Genomic DNA, 27,072 nt, shown 5'->3' with positions numbered 1-27,072 from the left:
ATCTGGGCTGAAGCTGGGGCCAAACTGTGGAGGCCTTGATCACCCAGTTGACCATTGTGAAAGGGGGAAACTAAGGAACCCACATCAGGCTGGGATGGTGCACTGTTTCAGGGCCATGGGTTACTAGCAGCCCTTGAGAGTTTAAAGCTTCTATGGTACTAGCTGTGGTTATTATGTAGGCAACTGATTTTTAAATCTACATGACACCATTGGAGTACAAATAAAAACTGCACTTGAATAGAATTCCACTCTGGCTTCCATGACAATCAAATGAGAATATCATTAATATTCAAGTACATCTCTTCTGTAGCCAATGGCCTATGGAGAACTATTAATAAATACATACTCTGTCTGTTAGACAGGAACTTTCAAATCCCACCTCTTAGTACCCTATTGGCTAAGCAAATGCAAGGACATACTACATACACTTAAGTGTAGACACACTGTACTTGTCAGTTTCCCCCTGCATAATTCAGATTTTCTCAATTTTGGGAAGAAGCAGTTTCTAATACATATTTTACACCAGATGCCATTTGAACAGAGTAAGGCATGCCTGAAATGTGATATGCAATGAGATTGGGACTATTCCTTGGCAATACTTGATGACTCCTAGGAAAGCATATTGACCTCTACTGCCTTTATAGCCAAGAGAATGTGGGCGCTTGGCTGGCATTTGCAAAGTCAGAGTTGTCAGAGCGGCTGTTGCTCCCTTAGCTGAAGCAATGCAGAATTCTTTAATAGAATTATGCATTCATACATATAGAACTATGCTAATATCTTAAAAGATAGGTGAAAAAATCTGACTATATTTTCCAAATTAAAAAAAAGAGAGACTGCTTTGGCTAAAATTTTGCCAAGATACCATAATAATGAAAAGATTTTTGCATCATCTACATCATCTGCCTCCACCTGTTGATTTGCTGAGTATCAGGACGGCAGTACTTTGAGCTTCAGCAGATTCTTTTTAAAAGAAGGATTTTATATATTGCTTACCTTTTTTTCATGGATAATTGATAACGTTGATTACCTAAATAGGCGTAAGATTTCAGGGTTAAATACAACTGCTGATTTGATCGCATTTTTTTCCACCATCCTAATTAATTCATGTGGATGAAAAGTCCGCTGTGAAGAACGCACAGGAGGTGAAAACGAAAGATTCTAGGGATCCATTGGAAGCACTACCAATTAACTTACTGCTCTGTGAAAATCATTAACACGTGAAACTGACAAAATTAAAAGCATCCATACATTTGCCAAGGGAGTATACAATGACACAGTATGTCTCCAAGTTTTTCCGTAGAATGTTATCTGTTAATTTTATTTTTGACAATTCCTGCCCCTGTCTCTTCAGCAAAACGTTTTTTTCTCCAAATTAAAACCAGTTAAAAACTATTTAAGGAACACTCTGTGACAACAACGTTTAACAGAATTAACACCACTTGCTGCAGAAACAAGGCAGCAGAAGTTGCAAAACTTATCGGTGATTTTGCTAATGCCAAATCACAACGGAGACATTTTAAGTTTGCTTCTAATTTTCAAATTTGTCTGTGTTGCCTGCATAGTTTTTGGTGCTGACATGTTTTAGAGTATAAGTTTTGAAGTTTGTTTAAATAGTTTTTTGTGTGTTATGAAAGAATGATATTTGGTAATGAATACAGTTTTCTATTTTATTGTGTACGGGAAGGCACTACATAAAGGTTGAACCCATTATTGTGGAGTACACCACTGTACCAAGAAGAATCTAAGATAGTTACACTGTATTTGTGCAGTGAATAGCAACACTAAGGAATTACAGTTCTTCTGAAGGGCAAAGGGGAGAAACCAAATGTTCCATCTTTGCTATGCACCGTGCGAGGCATTTTACTACATTGTTTATTTTCATCTGTCCAACAACTCTGAAAGGCAACAATGTGCCTTTTTTTTTTTTTTTTTTTTTTGAAATGGAGTCTCCCTCTGTTGCCAAGGCTGGAGTACAATTGTGCGATCTTAGCTCACTGCAACCTCCGCCTCCTGGGTTCAAGCAATTCTCCTGCCTCAGCCTCCCGAGTAGCTGGGATTACAGGTGCACACCACCATGCCCGGCTAATTTTGTATTTTTCGTAGTAGACACGGGGTTTCACCATGTTGGTCAGGCTGGTCTAAAACTCCTGACCTTATGATCCGCCTGCCTCAGCCTCCCAAAGTGCTGGGATTACAGGCGTGAGCCACCGCGCTCAGCCAAGAATGTGCCTTTTTACAGGTGAAGGGACTTTAATTTGGGAGATTAAGTAACTTGCTTAAGGTCAAATGACGGAAGGATTCTGATCCAGGTCTATCTGGCTCTAAAACCCTCATAAGAACAAAGAAGGCTCCCATGAACCCAAGACTGTAAGATGTTGTCTGCCTGCCTTAATGACTGGCTGGAATGGTGGAACTGGGGGTCACAAGGCAAGCTTAGGCTTCTGACGTGATCTGAAGGCATATTTAGCATCAGTACCATCCCTTGGCACTGCCCCAAGAGCTGCCCCATTTGAGCTGAGGGCACTCACAACATCACCTCTATAATTAGGCCTGCCAGATAGGTGCTCAAAGGGCCACCTGGGGAAGGGCAAAGACTTAAATGTGAGTCTCAGCTCTGCCATTTATAGCCCTTGGGCTAGGCACTTAAACCTGCTGCACCTGAAAAGCACATTTAGGAAAAAAAAAGTGGGTGATGGGGGCGGGAAATAATCTATCAGACATTAAAAGGCTGTCTGGAGGAATCACTTAAATGACCTGTGGGAAAAAAATCTTTGGAAAGTAGCATATATACAGGTTCTTCTGCAGGCTATGAGCCTGCAGTGAAGGGGCACTGGCCCAGGTTCAGGATGCTGCCTTAGGTTTTTGTTGCTCAAAGTGTGGCCCACAGACCAGCAGCATCGGTATCACCTGGGAACTCATCAGAAATTGAGGCTATTGGGCCTTAGCCCAGACCTCTGATTCAGAATCTGCATTTTGACAAGATTCAAGTGTACACATTCAGTTGGAAAAGCCCTACCATAGGCCTCTCAGTCTGGCTTTACAGGTCTCAACCTCCAGGGCATTTAAATAAGAAGGTTAGCTTCATTCACTTCTCAATTATTCTTATTACAAAAATAGAATTGAAAAGGCTCTTGAAGACATCCAATCCAGGAAAGGTGAACACCTGCAAGGGTGCAGCCATCCTTCCCAGAGACCAGAGCAGACATTGCTAATCAATCAGGAAACTCTTCCACGGTGCTCAAGAGCAGCTGCACCATCCCCTCCACAATGCAGTCCAGAAAGCCTGATCACTCTTTCGTAATTACCATGGGTATGAAACCTACTTACCACCCTTGACCCCCGCTATATGGCCTAATCCCTTCTTTATTCATAGGTCGACCTTATCTCCAGTTTAAGCCCATTTTCCCAACATGTTATCCAATTTAACATTCACCCCTTCAAAAGTGTTCAACAAATTATATGGTTACACTGCTTAAACAGAAACTGAGTGTTTCCAAAATTAAATGATGTCCCCAAAGATGGAGAATCCTATTCCTCTGGTTCAACTCTCATCTTCATGTCACCTCTCTGTTCCACCACCCACTTCAACATTTTAGACCAAGGGAGGGAAGACTAAACCTCACAAAGAAGTTTAGAACATTACCCTGGTGCTCCTGAAATCCAAGGTAGAAAGACAACGGAAGTTTTTTAAAATGCTCTGAGACCTCGAACCCCACTCCCGTGTCCCCTGGCCACCCAGCCTTGTCACCTGCTTGGAGCTGGAGCTGGCATCTTCATGACCAGGAAACGGTGGCATGCTGAACCTGCCTCCCCCAGGCTCTTCATTCAGTGTCCCAGCCACCTGCCTCAAATGCTACATGCAAAGCACTCTGAAACAGGGTGATATTCTCAATTTAATTTTTGTTCACATATAATAGGAGATCGATGCCCTCACTAAGCTGCTGTGCCCATCAGCCAGTGGGAAGCAGCCTATGTTTTTGGAAGGCAAATCGTTAAGAACTAGAATACGGTGTAAGTATGTATACCGGCTGCATCCAATTTCAAGTGAAAATTAATGGCAAATTCTTGTAACCACATTAAGAGCCATTGTCGTTCATTTTAAATCAGTTAAACATGAAAACAATATGAAAACCATCTTGAGTTCATGGAACATAAATATTTGTCTGTATTTTTTGCCAGTGCCCCAGAGAGACTAGGAGATGTTGGCAGATCGGTGTTCTAAAAACATGCTCACGAAGGGGGAAAAATAAGGAACCTGACTCTTGTTGGGTTGAACTATTTGTCAACTTTTCCATTTCCTCAGTCAAAAGATAATTAAACAGTGAGCAGATGTCAGAATCTAATTGATGCAAGGAAAGATTGCTCAATGTCTTATGGTGCTTTGTTATTGTTATGTACTGTCTGCAAATAGCCCCTTGGGTGGTACAAGTAGCAGAAAGTCAACCAGTTAGCTTCTCTTCCCATGGAGGCAGAGGCTCTCCCAACAAATATACCTGTGTCCAGTCATTCTGGGTGTCAAGAAGCACATAAGAAAGTTCCTGGGACAATGTCTTAGCCATATTAGAACAGAGAGAAGCTGTGGCTTTTCACAAGAGTGGGGAGAGGAGACAAGGAGAAAGAGAGAGATAGAGAGGATGGGGGTGGAGGTGAAGAAGGGAAGGGTTGAGAGATGAGAGAGAAAAAGAACAGGAAAAGACTCAGAAAAAGGAACGGTTGGCAGAGGGAGAGTCCCAATATGGTAAAATCAAAATGGCATGGTCTTCAGAGTCAAGTCTACTGCTTGGTCATCCCTTTCCAGCTGCAGGAACTTAGACCATGTATTTGACTTCCCTGAGTGCATTCCTTCCACTGACCATTGAATATCATATTCCCTGCCCGGGCCTTCCCACGGCTTGATTTGAGATGTAAGGAGTCATAAGTATCAGTGTCTGAACATTGCAAAAAACTGCACAACTGCTTCAATTTTTTTAAAAAAGAGTAGAAGGAAATCGGGTGAAAGAGAATTAAAACAAAGCAGGGTGCCAGGCACGGTGGCTCACACCTGTAATCCCAACACTTTGGGAGACTGAGGTGGGCGGATCACTGGAGGTCAGGAGTTGGAGACCAGCCTGGCCAACATGGTGAAACCCTGTCTCTACTAAAATTAGCCAGGAGTGGTTGTGGGCGCCTGTAATCCCAGCTACTCAGGAGGCTGAGGCAGGAGAACCACTTGAACCCGGGAGGTAGAAGTTGCAGTGAGCCGAGATTGCGCCACTGCACCCCAGCCCAAGCAACAGAGTGAGACTCCATCTCAAAAAATAATAATAAATACAGTGGGGTGTGGGAGAGCTGTCTCTCTGTTATGCTCCCTTATGAGGAACCCACAGCAGTGCTGCTTGGAGTTCAGTGTGACTCAGAGATGAGTGAAAGAGCTCTTTCAGACTCTACTGTAGACTCCTCCCCTTAAAACACACACACACACTCTCTCTCTCTCTCTCTCTCTCTGCTCTCCATGGGAGAACATTCAAATGGTGTCCAGGAACCCAGGTGGTCAACAGACTTGAAAAACAACTGCCAGCTGGGCGCAGTGGCTCACGCCTGTAATCTCAGCACTTTGGGAGGCTGAGGTGGGTAGATCACCTGAGGTCAGAAGTTTGAGACCAGCCCTGGCAACACAGTGAGACCTTGTCTCTACAAAAACAAAAATTTTTAAAAGATATTAGCCAGGTATAGTGGTACGTGCCTGTAGTCCCAGCTGCTTGGGAGGTTAAAGTGGGAGGATTGCTTGAGCCTGGGAGGTCCAGGCTGCAGTGAGCTGTGATTGCACCACTGCATTCCAGCCTAGGAAATAGAGTGAGACCCTCTCTCAAAAATAAAAAATAAAACAAACAAACAACTGCCGTGCTATGTCCATAATGTCAATCCACATACCACTGGGTAAAATCATCGTCCATGGCTTCCTCCTTCAGGATGCACCTCTTCCACGGAGGACTGTCAGCCACCACTTGCAAACAGACTCCCATCAGGCCATCTCACCAGTTACCAAACAGCCAGCATGGCCAGTAAGACTAAAACTCAGATTCTTATTATGTAACTTATTAGATGCTCTGTTCCAAAGAAACAATTGACTAATGAACTGGGGGGTTCACACTTCCTCCTGTCTCATCTCTGACAGTACCTTACGGTGTGGTCTCAGATTGGCATGAACGCCCTCTGGGCTTCCACTTTCCTATATGGGAAATGATGTTGAACAGCTTGAATCTAAGAATCTTTCTACTTGTGACATTCAAAGTCTTCGCAATTTACCCATCTGATATCTAAGGTAAAAGCTAGAATCCCCTTCCTCTTTACGTCCCTCCAGATTCCTTTCCACACTCCTTCACCCCTCTGCCCACACAGGCAGGCTGACCTGTGGAGACTTTCTTTTTTTCTTTTTCTCTTTTTTTTTTTTTTTTTTTTTGAGATGGAGTCTCGCTCTGTCACCCAGGCTGGAGTACAATGGTGTGATCTTGGCTCACTGCAACCTCTGCCTCTCAGGTTCAAGCAATTCTCCTGCCTCAGCCTCCCGAGTAGCTGGGACTGCAGGCACCCGCCACCACGCCTGGCTAATTTTTGTATTTTTACTAGAGACAGGGTTTCACCATACTGGCCAGGCTGGTCTCAAACTCCTGACCTTGTGATTCGCCCACCTCGGCCTCCCAAAGTGCTGGGATTACAGGCATGAGCCACCACGCCCGGCCCCTGCACAGACTTTCTAAGGGGCTCCCTTGCATTCTGGCTTCCAATTGGTCTCAGTCAAGGGGTGCTCATCTCCTGACTCACCGGAGAGCTCTCCCTAAGCTGACTACATCTCTGTGGAAGGTCACAGCCCTGTGGTCTTCTCTGCAGGCCTTCCTCCTTCCAGGTTTTGTTAACAGTTTCCTCCCCTCGCTTCTTCAGGCCTAGAAGTGGTAATAGCTCTCCTGCTACTGGGAGTACCTGTTGGTGGTAATAGTCCTGGGTACCGTCCCTTGTGGTTCTCCCACTCCCTGCCCACACCTAGGTAAGTAGTCACAAGAGGGCCTCTGTGTGGTCACATGGAATCAGGGAGCAAATGAAAGGAGGGATCAAGGAAGACATCCAAGGAGAGGAGGCCTTTGCAAGGTTGGCCTCAAACCTGTTTGGAAGAACAGGAAGAAGTTTATACAGGCAACAAAGGGGGATAGCATTTTAACCAAGAGAATGGTGTGGATGCAGCCAGGAGGCCAGGCATTCTGGGAAAGGAGAGTAGACCTGACTGTCTGGAGGGAAGACCTTGGGTAGAGAAGGAATGAGGGGCATGGTTGGAAAAGCAAATGAAGGCCAGATGGTAGCAACCTCAAATGTGAGACGAAAGCCTGGGACTTCATTCTACGGGCAATGGAAGACTCTGGATGGTTCTTGAGCAACGGAATGGCCCAATCACACTGAGCTATTTTAGGAATGTTAAGCTGGCGGTGGAGAGCAGATTGTAGTGTTACCAACTGGGTAGCCCTACGCAAAGGGAACAAAGGAGGATGCCAAAAGTGACTCACTCACCCGCCATTGCTCCTGAGCAGTGGGGCAGAGGCGGTACAGACGTTCCCCCCTAAGCAACTCTCATGCTTATGCCAGCCTCAAAAGAGCAGAGCGGGAAGTGCATGGCATCCTGAAGATGTAAGGGAAAACACATTCTTGGAAGAGATCTCCTCTCAAAGCCATCCACCCACAGCCCCCAGAATAAGGGGTAGGCAATCTGTTTCTCCTGGCATCTGATTCAAAATGCTCCCGAGGCCAAGAGGACCTAAAAGAATTCCTCTGCTCGTGTGTGAGAACAGCCCAACAGGGGACCATCTGTCTCAGAACAAGCCCCCCAATGTGGAGGCAGAAACAGTAGCCCCCAAAGGGGTGCTATTTCAGTTTTCAGGAAAGCATTCTGCAAATGTTCCCAGCCATTAACTGGAGATCTCTCTATAGCACTCTGTTAGTTCTCTGCTAAATAGAAACCAAGTGGGGGCCACTGTCCCTGACATCTCAGTGTGGACATGTTTAGGGTGGGAAGATTCTGAGGGCTCTGATCATCTGAGATAGTACAGACCCAGCAAGCAACAGAAAGCTGAAAGGGATGCAGATTCAGGAGGCAGACTTCACAAACTACCTGCAAAAAATTCTGCTCGAGATTGACCCTATATCTCCTCCTTGAAGCGAGTGCTGTTAGTTCCAGATGGGCCCAGGAAGGGACCCTTCTTCCCCAGGGGGTGCTCCATGGCCCACTCTAAGGTCCACTTCCCTGACACTGCCCTAGTGATGTGGAGTTTCTATAGTATTTCAAGGGAGGCACGATGGTTGTTTGGACTAGGGAGGAAGCAGTTAGAGAGCCTGTTTGAAGAAAGCTCTGCAAGACTCAAATATTTAGGGATCTAGTAGATGAGACAGAGCTGGCAAAGGAGGGTGGGGATCGGTAAGCTGGAAGGGAAACCAGAAAGCGACAGTCACAAAGCCAAGAGGAGGCATTGAATGCTCTTGGAGGGTGAGTATAATGACAACAATTATAGAGGTCATTGATGATTTTGAAAAGAGCAGTTTTGGTGGAGTGGAGGAAATAGAAGACCTACTTCAGCACCTCTCCTAACCTCTGGGGTAGATATACTTATTCTCATTTCACAGATAAGGAAGCTGAAGCTGAGAGAGATGATCTGACATACCCTGCTGCCTGTAATCACAGGACCATTGATAGTGAAGCTGATGGTGATGTTGGTGATGGTGACGATAATGGTGACGGTGAGAGTGACGGTGGTGATGGTGATTGTGATGGTGATGGTGACCGTGATAGTGATCGTGATGTTAATGGTGATGGTGATGTTGGTAATATTGATGGTGAGGTTGAGGATGATAGTGACATTGGCAGCTGTTCAGATAAATTTTCTGTTCAGTCAGAAATTGATCATGATTATAAAGTAAAAATTACCTGGTCTGTGACGGATCCAAAGCTATATCCAAGCCAGTCAGCAACACATAAGCTTTACAACCTTTCAGCCTCAGTTTCTCTAGCTGTGAAATGGAGATGCTACTGCCTGCTTCAGAGGACAGTTGGGAGAATGACATGGATGGGGAAGCACCAGGTTCCTAGTAGGCCCTCAATAAATGTTTGTGTAGTGCATTTGTCTCTAGGGCAAAGTTAGGGAGTGCAGTGAGCATCAATGGATGAGTCTTATCTTCCCTAACTGTTCTAGCCCTCCCCACCCTAACTCTACTCCCCAACCTGAGTGAACTCCAACCCTAAGAGAAGTCATGGGCATCTTGGTGACTGCCTGCTCCCCAGGATCCCTACTTTATGCTCACACATTGCTCTGACAACGGTGCCCTGCTGGGATCCCCACCCACCACCCTCTTTTCTGTCTCCCCGGTTGATGCATGCCCAAGATACTCTAAAAGGAAGAGGGATGGGATAAGCACTAATATTTACCACATACTACTATGTGTCCAGCTTTCTGCTGGTATTCAACTGGGAGAGAGGTGGTGTAGGCTTCAGAGCTTGGGCTTTGGAATCAGACATGTCTGGAATTAAGTACTTTCCCTCCTTAAGTTGTTATTCAAATATCACCTTCTTCAAGAGGCCTACCCTGACCATCCTATTTATACTGCACCCTCACCCACCAACACACCTTCCCAATCACACTTAACCTGTTCCACTTTTTTTTTTTTTAGAGACAGAGTCTCATTCTGTCGCCCAGGCTGGAGTGCAATGGCGTGATCTCAGCTCACTGCAACCTCCGGCTCCTGGGTTCAAGAGATTCTTGTGCCTCAGCCTCAGGAGTAGCTAGGATTACAGGTACCTGCCACCATGCCCGGCTAATTTTTGTATTTTTAGTAGAGACAGGGTTTCACCATGTTGGCCAGGCTGGTCTTGAACTCTTGACCTCAGGTGATCCACCTGCTTAGGCCTCCCAAAGTGCTGGAATTACAGGCGTGAACCACCGCACCCGGCCCTCTTCCACTTTTTTTTTATCCCTTTCTAACTTGCTACATGTTTTTCTTATGTCTTATGTTTGCCTGGCTTTTTTCCACTGGATTGTAAACTCCAAAGGGTAGAAATTATTACTTGTTTTGTTCACTGGTGCATCACAACAGTTAAAACAGGGATGACACCTGGGAAGTGCTCACTAAACAGTCACAGAATGAATGAAGCAACAGCTCTATCCTTAGCAACACACACATAAAAAGTAGTTCACCTATAATTGAATTTGAACCAGATCTGTCTGGCTTCAAAAATCAGGGCCATTTTTACACCAATAAATTTCAAGTTTCTCCCTGGTCATAGCCCCCTACTTATTCCCACCCCTAATCTCTAGAATATTTTCATCTTGAAGTCTCACTCTTAGATCAATCCATTCAAGTATTACAGGGCTCGGTTGCTATTTGAGGAAGACTGAATGTTTCCTGGATTCAAGAGAAGCTCACTTCCAGTTCAGGCACCGTGCACGATAAGAGGAATCCGTGCTCTGTGATAAACCAAAGAGAATAGCTCCATCCACCCTAGCTTGGCTTATGGGAAGCAATTTCCATTTTAAATGCTCCCCAGTCAAGTCAACTCCAGGTCCAAGGGGCAGGAAACCCAAGGTCTAGTCCGTGTTTGCTCCAAGGGGTCCACCTACTGGGAAAATGCAGGTAAGTCAAACAAACCTGTTTGTCTTCCCAGTACAGCAAACAGGAAACAGGGCTTATTCTTCTGCAAGGCCTTCCTGCTGGACCCGTGAGGCATGATTAAAATAATGGGAAGGCAAATATTTTCCTGGAGAAAATGATAAAACTGGAGGCAGGGAAAGCAAACAGTGGCTTTCAAAAGGGCAGCTGGCATGGAGCTGCCCCAGGAGGAGTTAGGGAAGATTCCAGAAGGGGGGAAGCATGTGGTCATGAGCTCCTGGCTTGGAGGAATGTGAGGGCTTTGCTCAAAGCCACAAGCACTTCAGGCTCGGGGGAAGCTATGTTATTCACTCTTCTTACCATTAGAATTATAGTTGTTTTTGAGGTGGAGAGAATTCAGGCAACAAGGTATAGGACAGGACAGAGCTCAAGCTAAAAGCCAGGTGTGCTTGGGCTTGAATTCTATTACTCATTGATTGATTGATTGATTCACTCATTCATTCATGCAGTCAGCCAGCCCCTTCAGACATATATATTGAGCACCTATTGTGCAAGGCTCTGGCTGGTGCTATGTGGTCTTGAGCAAGTCCTTTATCCATTCTGAGCCTCAATGCTCTCATCTGCAAAATGGGGCTGCTACAGGATTGTTGGGAAGATAAAAAGTAATGTTCAAAAAAGCACTTAGCACAGCATCTGGCCCATAACTGACTTTCAGGTACAGTCACCTTGGGAACCTCCTCCAGCTGACCAGTCCCTCCCTCCTCTTTCTCCACACTCCAGCCAGGTGTCCTCATTGTCCCACTACCTATGGCCCATCATTCAGTCTGGCCTCTTGGCCTTTTCAGGCTGTTCCCTCCACTTCAGATGCCCTTCCCACTAAGCAATTTCCACTCAGGGATCCCACAAGGACTCTAAATCAAGCAGGTTCCTGGTCAGCCTCTTTACCCTCTTGTCCCTCCAAACCTAGTCCTCCTGTGCATCCCCCACTCCTGCCTTTCCAGAGACCTGGGAGGCCTCCAAGGAGACTCCTTCCCACTCAGCCAGTGCGGCACCCATCAGCAAGGGTCATGCAGCCTCAGCTCAGTCATTCTGCAGTGCCCGGCATGGCTTACTCACTCAGGGCTCTAGTTGAGCACAAACTTTTCTTTCCCTTATTGATGTCCTATCCCCCCTGAGACCTTAAGCTCTATTTAAGCACTTCTTCCACCAGGAAGCCCCCCCTGACTCCCTCAGTCTGGGATTATCTGTGTTCCTTGTGTGGTTTTCCCCAGAGCACCTGAGCTTAACTTGGCCAACACATCACTCTATGCTATTCTGAAGAGCTCCTCTAGGCCTGGGAACATGGTTCATTTATCTCTGCATCCTCGTGGTCTGGTCAAGTCTTCTTGGCACCTGGAGGACTCAAGAAAAGCTTGTACTGCATGGCTCAAGTCTAGGTCCTAGAGGTGGGGGCTCTGATGACATGAGACTCAGTCTGTCATCTGGGGTAAGGATGAAGGAAAGGGGTGTTCAAAGACAGCTTCCAGGAAAAGGAAATGCACAGGCTTGGAAGGGGAAGACAAAGTTAGCAGAGAGAGAGGGTGGAGAGGGTCCCGGGCTGAGGGAAAGGCACATACAAAGGCCTGCCAGAGGCTTTGGGGGCCCTGAGAGGGCCTGGGTGACTGGCGGAGAGACCTCTGGAGGTCTCTTAGCACCTTTTCCTACAGATGGAAAGGCTCTGAGGGTCCTGGGCTGGGGCGAGGCATGAGCACATTGTATTTTGGGAAGACCCACAGAGTGCTGTGTGGATGGACAAACAAGAGAGGTCACACAATCAGTTAGATGGCCAATGCCAGGCTCAACAGGAGAGCCGCTGGTGGCCTGGAGAGAAGCAGGTAGAAGGATGCCAGGGCAGGTGGGGTGGGATCAACACCACATGGTGATAGATCATGTGTGAGAGACAAGGGAGAGAGGGGTCAGGATGGCCCTGCAAACTAAGGAATTCTTTCCTCAAAGGCCCACGGGCCCCCAGCCGACCCCTGCATGATGACTCCTCCCTCCTCCAGACCAAGACAGGGGTTCCGCCACCAACAGCTGACCAGCCAGGCTCTGCTCTCCTATTCCAAGAACAGAGGTCTCTCTCTGAGGACTCAAAACTGTCAGGAAGTTGCTCCCTTGACTGTATTGAAAGTGAATCTCCCCTACTTCCACCTTTCCATCCTAGCTCTGCCCTGAGGCGAGGGAAAAATTAAAGGTGGAGAGGCAGCTGGGGAGAGAGATAGCACTTACTGAGTACTTACTATGTGCCAGGCATGATAACAGGCACTTTATCAGCAAGTTGCCATTCTCTTGTGCAATAATCTATGAGGTGACATATTTATTATGCCCAATGACTAAGGGTGGAGCAGACAGCATGGGTTCAAATGCCAGCTCTGCACTTTTTACTTCTGTGACCTTGAGCAAACAAATTAACTATTCTGAATTTCAGATTTTTTCATCTAAAAAATGGAAATATTTATTATCCCTAATTCACTGGGTTGAGATTATGGGCAAAAAGCATGGAGCACATTTTACAGTACAGATTCAATATATTAACCTGTTTTCATTGTCTCTATTTTACAAATGAGGGAACAGCACACGGTCACATGCGAGAGCTGATTCAGACCCAGGTCTCTCAGCTCCAGGGCCAGTGCTCTTTCCTTCACTCTGCCATCTTGCCTGCCACCAATACTGTAAGAAGCCACTCCACGGGAGCATTTCAGATGGGGGTGCTCCGTGTAGTACAGTCAGGGAGAGTGGTGCTGACAAGAGCTGAAGCTGAGGCTGAGGAGGGCAGGATTGAGGAATTGAGAGTCTTTTTCCTCAATCAGGCAATAGCAATGCTTGTGGACTACCTACTGTTTGCAGACCTTTGTGCCAGATCCTGTAAGCAATGCGGAGGAGGGAAAGCATGCCCTCTGCCCTCAAGGAACTGAAAATCTACTTGGAAATATGAGGCACACAAATATGAATTCACTGATGGCCAATCAATGGCCGTATAGAGAAATCAATACCTGTTGCATTTCTTTTTGTTGTAATGTTAGCCCAAACCATGAAAACCACAGCCCTAACAAATGTCAAGGCCTGCACTTGGGATCAAAATTATTAACTGCCCCAGGAGCATCCTGGCTTGGCAACAGGCCATGTGAAAAAGACCCGGGGGTTTTAGGTAACCCCAAAGCTTCATATGAGCCCATGTAAGGACTGTGGCTGTTTCAAAAGCTAATGCGATCCTGGGGTCAGAGATGGAGGTGTAATGTTCAGGTCAGCAGAGGTAACTGGCACAGGGCTCTTTTGGAAAGCTACCAGCCCTGGGTGCTATATTTCACTGGGAAGGCAGACCAAGAATGTCACCCAAGAGGTGAGAGTTCAGGAGCCATGCCCCTTGAAGTGTCATCTAAAGAAAATGTGATCACAGGCCTGCGCAGGGAAAGGGCTTGGTTGAGTGTGGGTGCCATCCTCAAATACCTGTCAGGTATAGGCAGCCTGGCAAGGCTTGGACCAGCGTCCAAGTTCTACCACTTACTATGTGGTGTGACCTTAGCAGGTGACTAAACTCCCTTGAGCCCCAGTGTCCTCATTGGAAAGATGGGAAAAATCACTCTCTATGGTGTTGTGAGGATTAAATGAGATAGCAGAGTTGTATACAAAGCAGTGCTCAGGAAAGCTTCATCTCCTTCCTTCTCTAAGATATTGAAGGCCCATTTTGAAATGGAAGAACATCATTTCAAAGGAGGAGAAGGGGGATAGATACATGCCCTCATTAGCACGGCTGAAGAGGACAGAGTCCCAATGAAATGGCCCCACCAGGGTCCAGAGATCCTAGAAGGAGGTTCTGCAGAGGGGCCTCAGGTAACCAGGGTCATGAGACAAGCACCGGGGAATGCAGGCTGCCAAGGAGGAGAGGTGCACCCAGGACAGGCTGGGGTTCACTGAAGACAGCCTTTCCCTGCCTCACAGCTCCTTCCAGAGACCATCGCCCCCCTCCCACCCCTCTGCCTGCTGCCCTCAGCTCATCCCCATGACTCCATGGGAACAGACATCTCCAAGATCCTGGTTTTGGTCCTCCCAGAAGCAGACCCTGAGACAAGGTCCTGGGTGCATGTAGTATAATTGAGAAGTGATTCCAGAGAATGAGAATTGGAGGGACAGGGACAGGGACAGAGTGAGACAGGGAAAGGAGAGAAGCCAACCAAGTGTGATTAATAAGCAGGACACCACTGTGAGCAATGAAGGCTCAATCCCTCTGAGCCCCCTCTGAGAAACTGAGTGGACTGAACTCTTGGAGCTGGGAGGCTGGACCAGTGGTCCACCAGCTTGCATGCCCCACTGGTGAGGGTTGTCCTGGGGAATTCACACTCCTGAATTTTCAGTTCGTGCCTGCCTGCAGCCAAGCTGTGCTGGGGAAAGCCCTCAGGCAGAGAGGCAGACAGGCAGAGAGATACAGGCACCATCACCGTGTCCTGGGTATAGCCCAGACTGGAAGAGAACTCCAATGAACAAGAATGCCCTTGGGTCTCCACAAATCTGCCACAGTCACCACTGACTCCACATTTTAACTTATGGCCTCTTACAGCTTCTTGCTGCACTGATGCTCATCCTTAAAACACCTGCATGAGGCCACCAGGGCTGGTTTTCCTCTTGCTGCTCCGTCTGGTCCTTCTCAGGCAGGTGTGCTGGCTTCTTCCTTCCCTTGCCCTTCAGTGCTGAGGTTCCTGGGCTCTGCTCCCAAGCCCTCTTCCTTCCTCACTCTCCTTCAGTGTCTCACAGGTCTAACTGTCTGAGAGTCTCCCGGGGAGCGTGTTAAAATACAGATTCCAAAGCCTCCCTATAGACCAACAGAACCAGAATCCCTGGGAACGCAGCCCACAAAGGTGCCTTGCTTTTAACATGCTCCCAAGGTAGTCACCAGGCAAAACGCAGGATGCCCAGTTAAATCTGAATTTCAGATAAACAAGGAGAAGCAGGGCAAGCGAGGTGCATGCCATATGTGAGACATACTAAAACAGTATTTGTTGTTTATCTGAAATTCAAATTGTACAGGGTCTCCTGTACTTTCATTTGCTAAACCTGCCAACTCTATGCCAAGGCTATTCTGATGTACCATAAAGTTCAAAAACTTCTTTTCTGTATGCTCCCTGAGTTACCGTTACCCACACCCCAGTTTCGATTACCAACTGCACATGACTGACTCAGATTTCTTTCTCACCCAGACCTCTCCCCTGAATTCCACGTATCTGATGACCTACTGGACATCTCAAATTCACCATGTTCAAAACTGAGCACGTTATTCCACACCTCCCCCTATACCTGCTTTCCAACTCTGTTCTTCCTCCTTCTTTCTTTTAGTTGGTAGCGCCACCATTCACTTGCTGCCCAAACCAGTATCCACAGGGGTTTTCTCTCCTATTATCACCTCCATTCTCCCTAGTCAGTTACCAAATTGGATTGGCTACAGTTCCCAAAGTCGTTTGCATCCAGGTGCTAGGCTAAATAATGGCCTTCCAAATATATCCACGTCCTAATCCCTAGGACCTGTGAATGTTAACTCACATGGCAAAGAGAAATTTGCCAATGTGATTAAGAACCTTGAGATGAGGAGATTTTCCAGCTGGGCCCTGAATATCCACAACAGTCCTTATAAGAGGGATACAGGAAGGTCAGAGTCAGATAGACAGTGATGTGATGATGGTAGCTGAGACTGGAATAATGTGGATTGAGGATGACAGAAAGGGGCCATAAGCCAAGACATGGAGGTGGCCTCTAGAAGCTGGAAAAGGCAATCTGGGAATAGCGTCTACCGTAGAGCCTCCAAAAGGAACCAGCCAGACTGACACCTTGGCTTTAGCCCAGTAGATTGATTTTGAATTTCTGGTCTCCAGAATTGTAAGAAAATTAAGTTGTGTTGCTTTAAGTTTAAAATTTGTTGCAGCAGCAAAAAGGAAACTGATACAATCCATCCACTTTCTCCCTTCTCATTAGCCCTACCTGGCTTCTATCCCCATCCACTACAACCTCCTCATAAGGGGGTCCTGATTCCAGCCTTGCCTCCTCTGGTGCATCCCCCATAGTTCCACCAAAGTGGTCTTTCTCCTGCTTCACACCTTTGATGGCTCCTGATCACGGAGGAAAAGTCCAGACCTATCCTCAGCTCAGATTTCAGGACTTGCTCCCTGCCCACCCCTCTCTCTTCATCTCCCTCCATTTTACACCTTCAGACTGCTGGATTTATGAACTCACCTCATGGATTAACAAGCCTATGTTCTTCTTCTTTCTGACAAGAATGGCTTTCTCCAACTTTTTTTCCTGCCAAGCTCCTACTCATACAACAAAACCCAACTCAGATATAACTTCCTCCAGAAAGCCTTCTCTGGCTCTTTTACCCCCACAGTGCGTTAGTGGCAGCCTGCCCTAATCTCATACCACCTTTATTCCTCGATCAAATTCCTATTGTTGACTCTACCAAACTCTGAGCTCCTTGAAGACTGGAACAGTTTCTTATATGCTTTTGAATTTCCAGAACCAAGAAGTTACTTAATACATATTTGTTGAATTAAAGCAAAGGTTTCAGCTTCAACATTCTGTGATTTTATGCTACTGTTTCTTAAGGTTTTCTCCAAATCAGCTACTCTCTATGAATGAGTAGAATGACAATTATTTTTTTCCCATCGCTGGTCCCTATTAATTCACTCAAGATAAATAAAAATTAATAAGCACTCATTTGTCATGTGGACTTAATAATCCAAAATTACATTTGTCTTGGCCCAGAGTACTAACACATCTCACAATATTTGCAATTTACTGAGAATTTAAAATCCAGTGTCTCTCTCACTTCAATGAATTATACACACACACACACACACATGCATACACACATGCACACGCACATGCACACAAATATTAGCCTGGGGTCTGTAGAACTAGCGAAGCAAGACAAAGCAAAACTATGAACTCCAAGGACCCTAAGGAAGGCCCCATCCAGCCTAGGATGTTACTTGTAACAGAGTAACCCCAGCATCCCCTGCTAAAGCCACTCTGGGAAAAGATGGTGAGGCCCATGGAAAACTGCAGCCAAAGGGACACAGATTTCTGTTTAGTTCCATTCCCAGATATTAAACCTCAAGGCCCTATTTCTTCCCAAAAAGTCTAGTCATTGAACCATAAAAGCCACATACGAGAGTGGGAGGAAGTAGAGAAAGGCCTCCTCTTTGATGCTCCACCCCCACAATTATCTAACTTGCCAATGTTTTCTGGGCTGAGAGGAAGCTCCTTTTCCTCCTCTGTCTAGTGTCCACCAGAACCTGATGTCCCCCAGTCCTGCCCCGGGCAGACAGAAGAGGGGCGCTCAGCATGGAGGCTAGTGACCTTCAGTACCCACTGCGTACGGTGGGGTTCTGTGTAACAGTTGAACAAAGAATTCTGCTTTTAAAAGAGCTTCAAGGGGGGGAGGAGCCAAGATGGCCAAATAGGAACAGCTCCGGTCTACAGCTCCCAGCGTGAGCGACGCAGAAGACGGGTGATTTCTGCATTTCCATCTGAGGTACCAGGTTCATCTCACTAGGGAGTGCCAGACAGTGGGCACAGGTCAGTGGGTGCGCGCACCCTGCGCGAGCCGAAGAAGGGCGAGGCATTGCCTCACTCGGGAAGCGCAAGGGGTCAGGGAGTTCCCTTTCCTAGTCAAAGAAAGGGGTGACAGACGGCACCTAGAAAATCGGGTCACTCCCACCCGAATACTGCGCTTTTCCCACGGGCTTAAAAAACGGCGCACCAGGAGATTGTATCCAGCACCTGGCTCAGAAGGTCCTATGCCCACGGAGTCTCTCGCTGATTGCTAGCACAGCAGTCTGAGATCAAACTGCAAGGCGGCAGGGAGGCTGGGGGAGAGGCGCCCGCCATTGCCCAGGCTTGCTTAGGTAAACAAAGCAGCTGGGAAGCTCGAACTGGGTGGAGCCCACCACAGCTCAAGGAGGCCTGCCTGCCTCTGTAGGCTCCACCTCTGGGGGCAGGGCACAGACAAACAAAAAGACAGCAGTAACCTCTGCAGACTTAAATGTCCCTGTCTGACAGCTTTGAAGAGAGCAGTGGTTCTCCCAGCACGCAGCTGGAGATCTGAGAACGGGCAGACTGCCTCCTCAAGTGGGTCCGTGACCCCTGACCCCCGAGCAGCCTAACTGGGAGGCACCCCCCAGCAGGGGCAGACTGACACCTCACACGGCCGGCTGGGTACTCCAACAGACCTGCAGCTGAGGGTCCTGTCTGTTAGAAGGAAAACAAACAGAAAGGACATCCACACCAAAAACCCATCTGTACATCACCATCATCAAAGACCAAAAGTAGATAAAGCCACAAAGATGGGGAAAAAACAGAGCAAAAAAACTGGAAACTCTAAAAAGCAGAGCGCCTCTCCTCCTCCAAAGGAACACAGTTCCTCACCAGCAACGGATCAAAGCTGGACGGAGAATGACTTTGACGAGCTGAGAGAAGAAGACTTCAGACGATCAAATTACTCTGAGCTATGAGAGGATATTCAAACCAAAGGCAAAGAAGTTGAAAACTTTGAAAAAAATTTAGAAGAATGTATAACTAGAATAACCAATACAGAGAAGTGCTTAAAGGAGCTGATGCAGCTGAAAACCAAGGCTCATGAACTACGTGAAGAATGCAGAAGCCTCAGGAGCCGATGCGATCAAATGGAAGAAAGGGTATCAGAGATGGAAGATGAAATGAATGAAATGAAGTGAGAAGGGAAGTTTAGAGAAAAAAGAATAAAAAGAAACGAGCAAAGCCTCCAAGAAATATGGGACTATGTGAAAAGACCAAATCTACGTCTGATTGGTGTACCTGAAAGTGACGGGGAGAAGGGAACCAAGTTGGAAAACACTCTGCAGGATATTATCCAGGAGAACTTCCCCAATCTAGCAAGGCAGGCCAACATTCAGATTCAGGAAATACAGAGAACACCACAAAGATACTCCTCGAGAAGAGCAACTCCAAGACACATAATTTTCAGATTCACCAAAGTTGAAATGAAGGAAAAAATGTTAAGGGCAGCCAGAGAGAAAGGTCGGGTTACCCTCAAAGGGAAGCCCATCAGACTAACAGCGGATCTCTCGGCAGAAACTCTACAAGCCAGAAGAGAGTGGGGGCCAATATTCAACATTCTTAAAGAAAAGAATTTTCAACCCAGAAATTCATATCCAGCCGAACTAAGCTTCATAAGTGAAGGAGAAATAAAATACTTTACAGACAAGCAAATGCTGAGAGATTTTGTCACTACCAGGCCTGCCCTAAAAGAGCTCCTGAAGGAAGCACTAAACTTGGAAAGGCACAACCGGTACCAGCCGCTGCAAAATCATGCCAAAATGTAAAGACCATTGAGGCTAGGAAGAAACTGCATCAACTAACGAGCAAAATAACCAGCTGACATCATAATGACAAGATCAAATTCACACATAACAATATTAACTTTAAATGTAAATGGACTAAATGCTCCAATTAAAAGACACAGACTGGCAAATTGGATAAAGAGTCAAGACCCATCAGTGTGCTATATTCAGGAAACCCATCTCACATGCAGAGACACACATAGGCTCGAAATAAAAGGATGGAGGAAGATCTACCAAGCAAATGGAAAACAAAAAAAGGCAGGGGTTGCAATCCTAGTCTCTGATAAAACAGACTTTAAACCAACAAAGATCAAAAGAGACAAAGAAGGCCATTACATAATGGTAAAGGGATCAATTCAACAAGAAGAGCTAACTATCCTAAATATATATGCACCCAATACAGGAGCACCCAGAGTCATAAAGCAAGCCATTAAAGACCTACAAAGAGACTTAGACTCCCACACAATAATAATGGGAGACTTTAACACCCCACTGTCAACATTAGACAGATCAACGAGACAGAAAGTCAACAAGGATACCCAGGAATTGAACTCAACTCTGCACCAAGCGGACCTAATACACATCTACAGAACTCTCCATCCCAAATCAACAGAATATACATTTTTTTCAGCACCACACCACACCTATTCCAAAACTGACCACATAGTTGGAAGTAAAGCTCTCCTCAGTAAATGTAAAAGAACAGAAATTATAACAAACTATCTCTCAGATCACAGTGCAATCAAGCTAGAACTCAGGATTAAGAATCTCACTCAAAACCGCTCAACTACATGGAAACTGAACAACCTGCTCCTAAATGACTACTGGGTACATAACGAAATGAAGGCAGAAATAAAGATGTTCTTTGAAACCAATGAGAACCAAGACACAACATACCAGAATCTCTGGGATGCATCCAAAGCAGTGTGCAGAGGGAAATTTATAGCACTAAATGCCCACAAGAGAAAGCAAGAAAGATCCAAAATTGACACCCTAACATCACAATTAAAAGAACTAGAAAAGTAAGAGCAAACACATTCAAAAGCTAGCAGAAGGCAAGAAATAACTAAAATCAGAGCAGAACTGAAGGAAATAGAGACACAAAAAACCCTTCAAAAAATTAATGAATCCAGGAGCTGGTTTTTTGAAAGGATCAACAAAATTGATAAACCGCTAGCAAGATTAATAAAGAAAAAAAGAGAGAAGAATCAAATAGATGCGATAAAAAATGATAAAGCAGATATCACCACCGATCCCACAGAAATACAAACTACCATCAGAGAATACTACAAACACCTCTACACAAATAAACTAGAAAATCTAGAAGAAATGGATAAATTCCTCGACACATACACTCTCCCAAGACTAAACCAGGAAGAAGTTGAATCTCTGAATAGACCAATAACAGGAGCTGAAATTGTGGCAATAATCAATAGCTTACCAACCAAAAAAAGTCCAGGACCAGATGGATTCACAGCCGAATTCTACCAGAGGTACAAGGAGGAACTGGTACCATTCCTTCTGAAACTATTCCAATCAATAGAAAAAGTGTGAATCCTCCCTAACTCATTTTATGAGGCCAGCATCATCCTGATACTAAAGCCGGGCAAAGACACAACCAAACAAGAGAATTTTAGACCAATATCCTTGATAAACATTGATGCAAAAATCCTCAATAAAATACTGGCAAACCGAATCCAGCAGCACATCAAAAAGCTTATCCACCATGATCAAGTGGGCTTCATCCCTGGGATGCAAGGCTGGTTCAATATACGCAAATCAATAAACGTAATCCAGCATATAAACAGAACCAAAGATAACAACCACATGATTATCTCAATAGATGCAGAAAAGGCCTTTGACAAAATTCAACAACCCTTCATGCTAAAAACTCACAATAAACTAGGTATTGATGGGACGTATCTCAAAATAATAAGAGCTATCTATGACAAACCCACAGCCAATATCATACTGAATGGGCAAAAACTGGAAGCATTCCCTCTGAAAACTGGCACAAGACATGGATGCCCTCTCTCACCACTCCTATTCAACATAGTGTTGGAAGTTCTGGCCAGGGCAATCAGGCAGGAGAAGGAAATAAAGGGTATTCAATTAGGAAAAGAGGAAGTCAAATTGTCCCTATGTGCAGAGGACATGGTTGCATATCTAGAAAACCCCATCGTCTCAGCCCAAAATATCCTTAAGCTGATAAGCAACTTCAGCAAAGTCTCAGGATACAAAATTAATGTACAAAAATCACAAGCATTCTTATACACCAACAACAGACAAACAGAGAGCCAAATCATGAGTGAACTCCCATTCACAATTGCTTCAAAGAGAATAAAATACCTAGGAATCCAACTTACAAGGGATGTGAAGGACCTCTTCAAGGAGAACTACAAACCACTGCTCAACGAAATAAAAGAGGATACAAACAAATGGAAGAACATTCCATGCTCATGCGTAGGAAGAATCAATATCGTGAAAATGGCCATACTGCCCAAGGTGATTTACAGATTCAATGCCATCCCCATCAAGCTACCAATGACTTTCTTCACAGAATTGGAAAAAACTACTTCAAAGTTCATATGGAACCGAAAAAGAGCCTGCATCGCCAAGTCAATCCTAAGCCAAAAGAACAAAGCTGGAGGCATCACACTACCTGACTTCAAACTATACTACAAGGCTACAGTAACCAAAACAGCATGCTACTGGTACCAAAACAGAGATATAGATCAATGGAACAGAACAGCCCTCAGAAATAACGCCGCATATCTACAACTATCTGATCTTTGACAAACCTGAGAAAAACAAGAAATGGGGAAAGGATTCCTTATTTAATAAATGACGCTGGGAAAACTGGCTAGCCATATGTAGAAAGCTGAAACTGGATCCCTTCCTTACACCTTATACAAAAATCAATTCAAGATGGATTAAAGACTTAAACGTTAGACCTAAAACCATAAAAACCCTAGAAGAAAACCTAGGCATTACCATTCAGGACATAGGCATGGGCAAGGACTTCATGTCTAAAACACCAAAAGCAATGGCAACAAAAGCCAAAATTGACAAATGGGATCTAATTAAACTCAAGAGCTTCTGCACAGCAAAAGAAACTACCATCAGAGTGAACAGGCAACCTACAAAATGGGAGAAAATTTTCACAACCTACTCATCTGACAAAGGGCTAATATCCAGAATCTACAATGAACTCAAACAAATTTACAAGAAAAAAACAAACAACCCCATCAACAAGTGGGCAAAGGACATGAACAGACACTTCTCAAAAGAAGACATTTATGCAGCCAAAAAACACATGAAAAAATGCTCACCATCACTGGCCATCAGAGAAATGCAAATCAAAACCACAATGAGATACCATCTCACACCAGTTAGAATGGCAATCATTAAAAAGTCAGGAAACAACAGGTGCTGGACAGGATGTGGAGAAATAGGAACACTTTTACACTGTTGGTGGGACTGTAAACTAGTTCAACCCTTGTGGAAGTCAGTGTGGTGATTCCTCAGGGATCTAGAACTAGAAATTCCATTTGACCCAGCCATCCCATTACTGGGTATATACCCAAAGGACTATAAATCATGCTGCTATAAAGACACATGCACACGTATGTTTATTGCGGCATTATTGACAATAGCAAAGACTTGGAACCAACCCAAATGTCCAACAATGATAGACTGGATTAAGAAAATGTGGCACATATACACCATGGAATACTATGCAGCCATAAAAAATGATGAGTTCATGTCCTTTGTAGGGACATGGATGAAACTGGAAATCATCATTCTCAGTAAACTATCGCAAGAACAAAAAACCAAACACTGCATATTCTCACTCATAGGTGGGAATTGAACAATGAGAACACATGAACACAGGAAGGGGATCATCACACTCTGGGGACTGTTGTGGGGTGGGGGGAGGGGGGAGGGATAGCATTGGGAGATATACCTAATGCTAGAAGACGAGTTAAGTGGGTGCAGCACACCAGCATGGCTCATGTATACATACGTAACTAACCTGCACATTGTGCACATGTACCCTAAAACCTAAAGTATAATAATAATAAATAAATAAAAAAAGAATGCCATATAATAAAAATACACATAATAGAAATGATCAAAAGCTGATAAATAATAAGCATTTCCTAAATCTATTCTATTGCAATAATTATTGAAAGCCATTTAGCAATACTAACTAAAATGTATTAGATTTTTATCTTGAACTATGACCTAAAAATTCTACTCTTCTTCAAAACACTTATGTGAAGGAAATACACAGATGTATTGTAAAGTTGAACTGTCAGGATTTCCATCACAGTCTTCATTACAATAGAAAGATTAGGAACACTATAACTATCTAATGTAGGGCTTTGATTAAATAAATTATAATGTGATAAAATGCAATATAAAAAGTAAAATATTTACTAGAAATATTATCTGCATTAATTTGTTTATGATTTACTGATAAATAATTATAGCAGATTTATTATTATACAATTTATATTGATAAAGGATTACGAAACTAACTATATATTCGACCTCACTGTATTTAAAAGAGAGGCATAATATAAAGTGCTGAAAGTAAAGTAAATAAATGCTACAATTTATGGAGTGAGATTTAGGTCATAAAGTGTGTTTTGGCTGCTTGTCTGCATTTTAAAATTTATCATCAATTATTTTTGTAATCTGCATATTTAAAAAGATGTACATATTTGTTTCCGAAACAATATTAAATGTTGAAATTTTGAGAGGTCAAAAAAAAAAAAAAAGAGCTTCAAAATCACAGGTTGGAGACCAATATCTTGAGTGTTTGATCCTAAAGCAAGAAGTATTATTTGAGAAGAAGGGAAGTTCATGAAGGTTTAGTCCACAGTTAGCAGCCTATTGTCTTCCAAATTCATTGATGGTTGAAGGAATTTCAGACAATTCTACAGAGTGGTGAGGCAAAAACAAAGTCCTTTAAGAGAAAGTTCAATGGGGGTCAGCGTGGCTTGGGAAATGGAGTTGAGGGTTGGAGCCTGCAGATCTGGGTTCTGACCCAGCTTTGCCCGGTGGCATTCATGCTGACTGTCATCACCTTGAATCCTTACCATCCTCGTCCACTGTCTCCTTCAGGACCTGGAGTTCCCAGATTCCCCTTCTCTACAAGGCCCCAGGCTGGATCCTGCCAGGGAGACACTCATATGATATTTGGAAGGTGAAAGAGAGGAGAGGCCATTCTTCTCCTAAGGCAGTTGGGGCAGACATGAGGTTTGCAGCCTCTTCTGGGCCTGTGCCTGCCATCTCCCACCCATAGCTGTGGCTCCTAGTCAGCACGAGCTTCCTGGAGGTTCCATACAGCTTCTAGGCCAGCCCTGGAGAGATATCCACTTTGAAGCCTGCACGCTGACCTTCCACGATGCCTTCCTGACCCTTGCTCCCCTAGTCCTTCCGATGGCTGGGCCAGCCTCTAATTCCCTGAATGAACACCCTGTGCATATAGAACACTTGGAATGGGTTGTTTTTTAACTGACTGGCTGACACTGCAGTTTTGCAGCCTTAAATGGCTGCACCTCCCAAAGCCAAAACAGGATGATCACACCCGTCCAATGAAGTTGTGAGGATTAAACAAGAGAACATGTGGAAGGTGCCCAGCCCATTCCCCTTCTCACCCCCCTGCCATGCCTCACATTTCTCTGCCTTTTTAGATCCGTCCCTCTATGGCCATCTGATGGCTGGTTCTTTGTGAATAGTGTTGTCACTGAGACTTACCTGCATTAATTTCAGCAAACAGTTAATATTATCACTAATAACAATAAGGCAGGAGAGATTGAGCTGAAAGGGATGAAGCAATCAATAGATATGAAGAGATTGAACCTTTGAGGAGGTGTCTAATCTGTGAAGTTCCTGGCAGGGGAAAGGGGGATCACAAGTACAGAGGAGGGGGTGACCACATAAAGCAGAAAGATCTCTCTTCCAGCAAAAATGAGGGAAGGAGAGCAGGTGGCTGCAGTGCCCCAGATGTGCAGATGGAGCAGGGGCTGGCTATTGAAGGTATTTCCCACCTGCGGGGATCACTTTCCCTGCGACCTTGCTCTTGTCTTTCTGCACGATCAAGAGCACTGATCTGATCATTATTGCTGGTCTTTTTTCTACGTTGGACTGTAAGCTTCATGAGGACAGGGCCCACGTCTAACTTGCTCAGCTCTGAATCTCTTGCTGGGCACGTAGTAGGTGCACAAGGCAGTGGGTGCTGGGATGGAAGACTGAGGAAAGCAGTGGAAACTTGGAATGGTTGTGGAGGGGATTGGGAGATGGAGGTGACAACTCAGGAGAGGACTGCCAGGTATCCCAAAGAACCCGAGTAAGTGTAGGCTCCTCGAGTTTGCATGCAGCAGTGATCCCAGGGATATCAGAGACAAACTGGGGGCAGGAGTGCAGAAGGCTGACCTCTGGTTTTATCAGACAGATAAAGCAGGGACTAGGGAAGATGGTATGTGTTGCTCACCTAGTCTAGGCTACAGGGGGGCACAGACAAACAGAGGAGGAAGCTGATGGACAGGAAAAAAAATAGAGAGTCAAAAGCCTGGATGGCTTGACGAGGGGAAAACAAGGTACAGGCAGTGAGAGGTCTGGGGGTAATTGATTGTGGTGGTGGGCTACTGTCAAGTTGAATTCCAGAGAAGCACAATAGAGGATGACAAGATCCAGTGGTCGCTGATATGGCTGATCATCAGAGGGTCAGATCCAGTTTCTGGACCCATTTCTGGAGTTTCTCACTGAACAGGTCTGGGACCTGGAAATCTGTATTTTAAAGCTCCCCAAATGGTGCTGATGAGTGGCCATCCTTTGGGAAATGCTAAATCCCCAGCATTTAGGGTAGAACTGAGGGTGTGAGTGAAAGCTTGGAGTGGCGGTGATGCCAACGTGCCTGAAAAGGTTTAGGAAGCATGTGGGGCATGGATGGCGGATGGGTTATTCACAAGGATGCTGAAGTCCCCTGGGATGGTGGCAGGTCTTTGCAAAGTGGGGAAGATCATGATTCAAGTGG

General features: G+C 45.2%; 1 long non-coding RNA gene across 1 annotated transcript in view; it reads right to left on the bottom strand.

Annotated features, from left to right (window-relative positions):
* The window catches only part of LOC112129099 (uncharacterized), a 114,085-nt gene that overhangs the window by 80,653 nt on the left and 6,360 nt on the right, over positions 1–27,072 (bottom strand). The window contains exon 2 of the long non-coding RNA XR_008513671.1: positions 3,749–3,869. This is a non-coding gene — a long non-coding RNA (uncharacterized LOC112129099). The remainder of the gene's footprint in view (positions 1–3,748; positions 3,870–27,072) is intronic.

The sequence above is a fragment of the Pongo abelii genome, chromosome 16, assembly GCF_028885655.2.
Source record: "Pongo abelii isolate AG06213 chromosome 16, NHGRI_mPonAbe1-v2.0_pri, whole genome shotgun sequence".
NCBI classification, from domain to species: Eukaryota; Metazoa; Chordata; class Mammalia; order Primates; family Hominidae; genus Pongo; species Pongo abelii.
This window is presented reverse-complemented; position numbering and strand designations above follow the sequence as displayed.